Here is a 9256-nt window from a genome sequence, read left to right on the forward strand (position 1 = left end):
GCTGCTCCTTACCGCTTGGTTCGCTGCTCATTAGCACTGCTGTAGAGGCAGGAGAGGCTCCCGCCACTGCCATTGTGCTCACTAGCCATGAGCCCGGCTTCTGTCTGAGCAACGCTTCCCCGGTGGGAGCACACTGACCACCAGGGGGTTCCTATGTTGAGTGTCTGTCCCCTGGTGGTCAGTGCGCATTATAGCGACCTGTCATTCTGGTAGTTCTGCTGTAACAGTAGCTTAGGCTTTTATTATATAGATTTCATCACAAGGCTGCAGAATATACATTCTTCTCAAGTGCACATGGGTCATTCTCAAAGATAGACCACATGTTAGGACACAAAACAAGTCACTACAAGTTCAAGAAGATTGAAATCATATCAAGCATCTTATCAGAACACAATGGGATGAAATAAGAAGTCAACTATAGTAAAAACATTCAAACACATAGATGTTGAATAGTATGTTATTAAATAATGAATGGGTTACCAAATGAGATCAAGAAAGAAATAAAAAACTTGCTGGAAACAAATGGAAATGAACACAAAAATAACCCCAAATCTCTGGGACACAGCAAAAGCAGTCCTGAGAGGAAAGTTAATAGCACTACATTCCTACCTCACAAAAGGAAAATTAATAATAAACTATTTAACCCTGCAACTTAAAGAATTAGAACAACAAGAAAAGCCCAGAGTAAGTAAAAGGAAGGAAATAGTAAAGATTAGAGCAGAAATAAATGACATGGAGACTAAAAAAAAAACATACAGAAGATCAATGAAACCAAGAGCTGGTTCTTTGAAAAGATAAACAAGATTGAAGAACCTTTAGCCAGACTCATAAAGAAACAAAAAGAAAGGATCCAGATCAATAAAATCAGAAACTAAAGTGGTGACGTAACAACAGACACCACAGAAATGCAAAGAATTGTAAGAAAATACTATGAAGAACTATATGCCAACAAGCTGGCCAATGTGGACAAAATGGAAAAATTCCTAGAAAAATACTATCCTACAAAACTGAATCAGGAAGAATCAGAAAATCTGAATAGTCCAATAAAAACTGATGACATTGAAGCAGTAATAAAATAAATTCCCAGAAAACAAAAACCCTGGTCCAGATAGCTTTACAGGCAATTTTTACCAAACATTCAAAGAACTAACCCCTATCCTTGTCAAACTATTACAAAAAATCCAATGGGAAGGAACACTTCCAAGCTCTTTTTATGAAGTCAGCATTATCTTAATTCCAAAAGCAGATTAAGACACTACAAAGAAAGAGAATTCTAAGACAATATGCCTGATGACCATAGATGCTAAAATCCTCACCAAAATATTAACAAATCAGATCCAGCAATATATTAAAAAGATCATACACCATGACCAATTGTGATTTATTTCAGGGATGAGAGGCTGGTACAATATTCACAAATCAATAAAGGTGATACATCAGTTAAACAAGTTGAAAGATGAAAATCACATGATCATATTAATAGATCCAGGAAAAGCATCTGACAAAATCCAACACCTTTTTTTTTATTTTTTAATAAAATGGGGATAGAGGGAGCATATCTCAACATAATAAAGGCCATATATGACAAACCTATAGCTGACCTCATACTCAATGGGCAAAACTAAAATCATTTCCCCTAAGAACAGGTACAAGATAGGGATGTTCACTTTCACCACTATTATTTAATATAGTACTGGAAGTGCTAGCCACAGCAATCAAACAAGAAAAAAAAAAGGCATCCAAATTGGAAAGGAGGAAATAAAACAGTCATTATTTACAGATGACATGATACTGTACATAGAAAACCCTAAAGAATCCACCAGGAAACTACTAGATTTAATAAATAAATTCAGCAATGTAGCAGGATACAAAATTAACACCCAGAAATCAATGGCATTTTTATATACCAATAATGAATTCTTAGAAAGAAAAACTAAACAAACAATCCCATTTACCATTGCAACAACAAAAAATAAGATACTTAGGAAAATACTGAAATAAGGAAGTAAAAGACTTGGACTCAAAAAAACTACAGGATGTTGGAAAAAAGAGATAGAGGAAGATATAAACAAGTGGAAGAATATACCACATTCATGGATTGGTAGAATTAACATGATTAAAATGTCCACACTAACCAAAGCAATCTATAGATTAAATACAATCTCTAGTAAATTACCAACAACATATTTCACAGATCTAGAACAAATACTACAAAAACTTATATGAAACCAAAAAAGACCTTGAAGAGCCGCAGCAATCTTGAGAAAGAAGAACAAAGTTGGAGGAATTACAATACCAGATATCAAGTTATATAACAGAACCACTGTAATCAAAACAGCCTGGTAGTGGCACAAGAACAGGCATATTGATCAATGGAACAGAACATAGACTCCTGAAATCAACCCAAGCCATTACACTCAATTAACATTTGACAAAGGAGGCAAGAGCATACAGTGGAGTCAAGGCAGTCTCTTCAATAAATGGTGTTGTGAAAACTGGACAAATACATGCAAAAAAAAATGAAACTAGACCACTAATTTACACCATGCACAAGAATAAACTCAAAATGGGTAAAAGACTTAAATGTAAGATGGAAAACCATAACAATCCTAGAAGAAACCATAGTCAGCAAAATCTCAGCATCTGTTGTAGCAATATTTTTATGAATACATCTCCTAGGGCCGTGGTCGGCAAACTGCAGCTCGAGAGCCACATGCGGCTCTTTGGCCCCTTGAGTGTGGCTCTTCCACAAAATACCACAGCCTGGGTGAGTCTATTTTGAAGAAGTGGCGTTAGAAGAAGTTTAAGTTTAAAAAATTTGGCTCTCAAAAGAAATTTCAATCTTTGTACTGTTGATATTTGGCTCTGTTGACTAATGAGTTTGCTGACCACTGTCCTAGGGCAAGAAAAACTAAGAAAAAAATAAACAAATGGAACTACATCAAAATAAAAAGCTCCTGCACAACAAAAGTAACTACCAAAAACATGATAAAGGACCCCACTGTGTGGGAGAACATATTTGGCAATGATACATCTGATAAAGGATTAATATCCAAAATATGTAAGTAACTCATACAACTTAACAAAAGGAAGACAAATAATCCCAATTAAAAAATGGACAAAGGACCTAAATAGACACTTCTCCAAAGTGGACATACAGATGGCCAAGAGACATTTGAAAAAATATTCAAAGTCACTGATCATTGAGATGCAAATTAATACAATGATGAGGTATCACCTCATACCTGTCAGAATGGCTTCCAAAAACAGATCAACAAATGACAAGTGCTGGTGACGATGTACATAAAAGGGAACCCTAGTGCACTGCTGGTGGGAATGCAGACTTGTGCAGCCATACGGAAAAGAGTATGGAGTTTCCTCTAAAAATTAAATAATGGAACTGCCATTTGACCCAGTGATCCCACTTCCAGGAATATATGCTAAGAAACCTGAAACACCAATCAGAAAGAATGTATGTTCATAGCAGTGCAATTTATAATAGCTGAGATCTTGAAATAGCCCAAGTGCCCATCAGTAGGTGAGTGGATAAAAAAAGCTGTGGTACATTCAGTATGCAGCAGTAAAAATGAAGTTTGTCTTACCCTTGAGACAGCATGGAGGGATCAGGAGTGTATTATGCTAAGTGAAATAAGACAGTCAGAGAAAGACAAGTATCCCATGATCTCATTCGTATGTGGAACCTAATGAACAAAATAAACTGATGCTCAAAACAGATCCAGATACACAGAAGCATGGAACAGACTGTGGAATCTCAGAGTGAAGGTGGGGTAGGGTGGGTGGGTGGGAAGTGATCAACCAAAGAACTTGTATGCATAATCCCTGGACACAGGCAATAGGGTGGTGAAGGCATGGGGTGGGGAGCTGTGTTTGGCTAGAAGAGGTCAATGGGGGAAGAAAGGGGATATATGTAATACTTTCAAAAATAAAGACTTAAGAGGAAAAAAAATCCAAACAATAACAAAAATAAAATAACATGAGAAAACCTGAAAGAATAAAAGGCAGATACTTTCTTGTTGTCTCTTATTTTATGTCAATGGCCATTATAATCATTGCCAGGATTGATTATTTAATTATGGATTTTTAAATACAAATATTCCGTGACAAACATATGCTTTATTAATTAGAAATAACTCAGTAACAACAATGTCACTGTCAGCTCTGCAGCTGATATACGAGGCTACTTTTGCTTGGAAATGTCAGGAGAGAGAAAACATTTTAAGCCACAGCATTTTCAGCTATTGAGGGCACTTGTGAAGCATATGGCATATTTAATTACATGAAAGAAGAATAAAACCTTACCCTCTTAAGAACTGTGTCAATTTGACTACTTGAATGCTGTGTAAAAATATCTTTGGGCATGTGCAGAAATGGGGCTGCTTAAAGAATGTTTCAGTAAAAGCCAACTCAAAAATATGGAAAGAGAAAATCTTTACTTGTAGTTTTTTATAGGACAACTAGTGGACTGGTGCATGTAATTTGTGCATGGGAGGGGGTTCCCTCAGCCCAGCCTGCACCCTCTCCAATTGGGGACTTCTTGCAATCTGGGACCACTGACTCCTAACCGCTCACCTGCCTGCTGCCTGGTTGCCCCTGATTGCCTCTGCCTGCCTGCCTGATTGCCCCTAACCCCTCTTCCTGCCTGCCTGATCGACCCTAATTGCTCTCCCTTGCCAGCATGATCTCGCCTCCAATGGCTGCCGGGCTGATCTTGCCCCTAATTGCTCTCCCCTGTGGGCCTGATCACCCCTAACTGCCTCCGCCTGCCTGATTGCCCCTAACTGCCCTCCCCTGTTGGCCTGATCTCTCCCCCAACTGCCCTCCCCTGCTGGCCTGATCGCCCCTAATTGCCTCTGCCTTGGCCCCCACCACCATGGCTTTGTCTGGAAGGAAGTGGGACGTCCAGAAGATGGCTGGTTGACTTGGTCTAATTAGCATAATACCCTTTTAGTAGTATAGAAAGATTATATAGGATAGGATTGCTTAAATGGGGGGTGGGAAAGCCTTTTCATCAAGAGGAGTTGCTCTTGGCAGACAAAAATACATAATCCCTATATCTGGACTGATAGCCAGCCATATGCACTATACTGCCAAATCAATCATTAAAAAATTGAACCTTACACCTTACACCAAACAGCTGTTGCCCTTAAAACCCCTCTTCAGCCCCCACCTTAGGTTCTGCATTCACAGTTCACCCAGATTAGGTTCTGATTGGTCAGTTTCTATGCCAGTCAGCCTCAAAAGCTCCACCTCCTAGGCAGCCATTGGCTCCTCGCACTTCACCCAGATGTGGTTCTGATTGGTCAGTTTCTATGTCAGTGTGTCTGGGCCTATCAACAGGCCTGATCAGAAAGATGGGGCTGATGAGCAGCCCCAGTGGAGGCATGAGAGAAAGAGACACACGGATGCTGTCAAGGACCCGAGAGAAAGAGAGAGGCAAGGGCTGATCAACAGCTGCCATGGAGGCTATGGATCAGACCCTGCTTCTCTCTCCAGGCCTCTCTTTGGGCCTGATCTGCGGCCCCCTTGACAGTCAGTGCTGGGTCCTGGTGCCCGCAGTGGCGGGCAGTCAGTGCTGGGTCACCACGGCAATCCAGCACTGACTTCCAGTTGGTCGAGCCTTCAGTCATTTTGGATGTTACAGACCCTGGGTTTTTATATATTAGGATGCAATAAGGCACCATCACAATGTAAACTGAATGCCTGCATCTTAAAATCAGCCCCCAAAACAAAGGAAGGAGATTAGGGCGGAGAGTATTAGAGGTAAGAAGCAGAACCAAATACCAAAGAGAATAGGAGAAGAGGTTAAAGAGCAGCCAGTCAAAGAGTTGCATGTCAAATTTCAGAGACAAGAAAGAAGGACAGAAAGGCTATATCTTCTATAGAAACTATTTTTTATAAGTTGTTTAGGAATGATACTGTGAGCATCCCCAATAAAAACTACACATTCTTTATTTCTCTCCCTATATATCACCTATTTAGGGTTTTCCTTACTTAGAACTTCATTTCCTGGTAGGGCATCAGTTATATTTTGAGTTAATTTTTTGCCAAGTGATATGCTAGACTCTCCTGTTGCCAACAGCCAAGCTATGTTTGTGTTTCTTTAAATGTGTCCTGTGAGAGGTCAGTACTGGGAGATGCTCCAGGAAAGAATTCTGTGATTCAATTTGTTCAACAATCACTGCTTACATTATCACTAGTTGGAGCATCTCAATAGATATTGGAATATCTCAGAATTAACTTAAGTTTTGTCCAAAAAACTACTTTTTATAGAAAACTACCAGTGGGAATGGTACCTGAGGAGCTGTCCTAGGGAATACTGTTATAGATAGAGCTGCTAGAATAGTCCTTTCCCACACCCATAGCTGGATCAGTCAGCCTAACAGCCATGTATCTCAATCTATATGCTGGTTCCTCCCAGCCTGGTGCTTTAATTGACTGGCTGGTGCCCATTGATTGTGTGATGTATAATAAGAATACTGTTAACATTAGACCCATAATGCTGAGGGCATCTGAAATAATCATATCTGATCCATGAAGCCTTCACTGTCATCATTTGTCTTCCTGTTTTCTAAACTCCCATAATACTCATACTTTCTTTAAATGGCTCACTGTTCGATATTTTATTATACACAGGCTTGTATTTTTGGCTTATTGCTTCTATCCTTATAGTGAATCATTCTCTGCTTCTACATGCAATTCAGTCACAAGCTCTCAGAGTCCCCAAGCATGTCTGATATTCGTTCAGTTCTGTGCTTTTACATAAGCTGTTTGAGATATCCTTCTGCCTCCTCTCATCCTCTCCAATTACTACTGGCTCTTCAAGACCTTGGTCAAATGTCACCTCAGCTGCAGAACTTCCCTGACACAAGGAGTCACTCTGTCCTCTGTTCTCATGACATTTTGTATAAATCACCTTGTCACACCTATTGTGTCATGTGTGCTATAAATGGGAGCTTCTTTTACTATCCCCAACTCTTGCTGGGGAAGTCATGACACTGTCTTATTTGATTGTATATCTGTTTTGAAAGACGACTTCTGGGTGATTCATTTCCTCAGGGAGGGAGGGAGAGAGAAAGAGAGACCATAAAAAACAACTGCTTTGGGGGGGGGGGGTGATGAGGAAGAACATGGTCTATCAATATTTGTTGCTTTTCAGTGGTAATTATCATTTATAAATTAAAATTGTATGAACTTTAGCTCTCAATGTCACTTGGTCATACAAAATAAAAGGTAATTTCTTATTCTTGACTAAACTGAATATGTTCTTTTATATAAGGCATCACATCCAATTAGCTGGAAAAAATTACTAAATATCTAATCTGGAATAAACTGTACTCTAACTTAATCAACAAACTTCCTGAAGGGGGAGTTCGCAGTGTCTCTTGCATGAAAGTGCTCAGTCTCTGGAGTAACCGCCCTGTCTTCTAGACTATTTGCCTTGGCATCTAAATTCACTGCAAAACAGACTCCAGGTGCTCTGGGAAGAGGAAGGTAGAGTTTCTCTGACTTCTTGCAAATATTTGGATCTTCCTTTTGCAATGACATTCCTTTGCATCTCTCTGTTATTGCATGCCTTACTAACATAGGTAGAGAGATCTGCAGCCAGAGTGACTCATTGTCTGATCTCTCTCGGCTTCAGCAATAGTTTGGGCATAATCCCTATAGACTGCTCTTCAATTAGCTTCAACTGGTACCTGTTCCTGGCCCATCCTGTAACTTGTCCCCTACTGTGGATTTCTGCTCTCATCCTCCACTGAGGGGTCACCTTGTTCTCCCACCAGTATCTCTCACAGCAGACGACTGGCTGGCAAATCAGCATTTATACTACTTGGAAACTGAGAGTGGCCAGGATGTCTGAGCTCCTGCACCTCCTTCTGCTTGACCATATTGCCCAACAAAATTGATGGGATAGGAAAGCTTATGAGATGATTCTCTTTCTGTAAAACAGCAAATCATTTCTCAGTGCTCCTCTTATGATATGTATTTAGTTCTTCTTCACGGAGGTAGACATTTAGCTGTGTTTTTTTGTTTGTTTGTTTTCATTCTCCTCTTTTTTCTCCTAATACCTTAATTCAAGAAAGGGTCTAACTTTTATCCTCCTTCTTTCTAATTAGCTTTCCTTATGTCAACTCTAATCGGACATCCTTGCCTGTTAATATATTTAAAGAGGTAAAGCCGAAATGGAAGTTAGGCAATTCATTCTCAAGAAAGTAGTTTAAGTTGAACATAATTATCTTGCTGTAAAATCACATTGTTAATGTAAGAAGATGAATATTAAATTCCTAATTTTCTCTTTCCTTCTCACAAGTCCAGGGATATGAGTACTATGGGTCAACTGGGGTGAAAATAATGTACTCAAGAAATCTAACAGGGAAAAATCACATTAATAGCTGTTGAAACATTTTTTATATTAAAAAGGTGAATTTTCTCTCTAAGGAAAAATAGTCTCTAGACAAAATAATAATGTTATTGTGTATTCATTTAATAAATACCAATGATATATTTAAACTATGTTAGGGTTCACTTTGGGGAAATTCATTCTATATGTGTTATTCTAAATATAGGCACATTTCTTCTCTCCTACATTTTAGTCTTTGGGTAGGATTCCAACAAGAGAATGTGTAGCACAGATCCAATTTGTCCTATCAACAAGTTTTACTCATTATAGATACTAGATATATTTTTGTGAAAATAATTTGAAATACATACATAAAACAATGATCATGTTTTCAAGATTAAATATTGACTCAACTCCAGCAATCCATGAATTTCTTCTCTGGTCTTTTATAGCTCAGACTTCTAAGGTGTACACTAACTTCCCCAGTGTCATTTCTGTAGTGGCATCTCATGATCCCATCGAAGGTGAAGTTACTCTTACTTCTTATTTATCTCACATAATTGTCCATTCATTGATTCACAGAACATAACTTAAAAGGAACTTCTTAGAGTATGCCATAAAACTACAAGGAAGAACTGGTCTGTTATTAAACACTAGGGGCCCAGTACATGAATTCGTGCACCTTAAAAGGAACTGTGGGCCAAGAAGCTGCAGTGGGCACAGCAGCGGGTCTCGGCCCATCCACTGTGCCCCTGCCCAGCCCCTCCTGCCATGGCCCCCAGTCCCCTGTCTGCCAGCAGCCCCACTCCTGCCACCACCACTCCCACACACTGACTGTACCAGCCCCGCTTGCACCCACTGACAGTGTGGAGCGATTGGGACTGGCGCCAGCAGTGG

This window comes from Plecotus auritus, assembly GCF_963455305.1.
Source record: "Plecotus auritus genome assembly, chromosome: 5".
NCBI lineage: Eukaryota > Metazoa > Chordata > Mammalia > Chiroptera > Vespertilionidae > Plecotus > Plecotus auritus.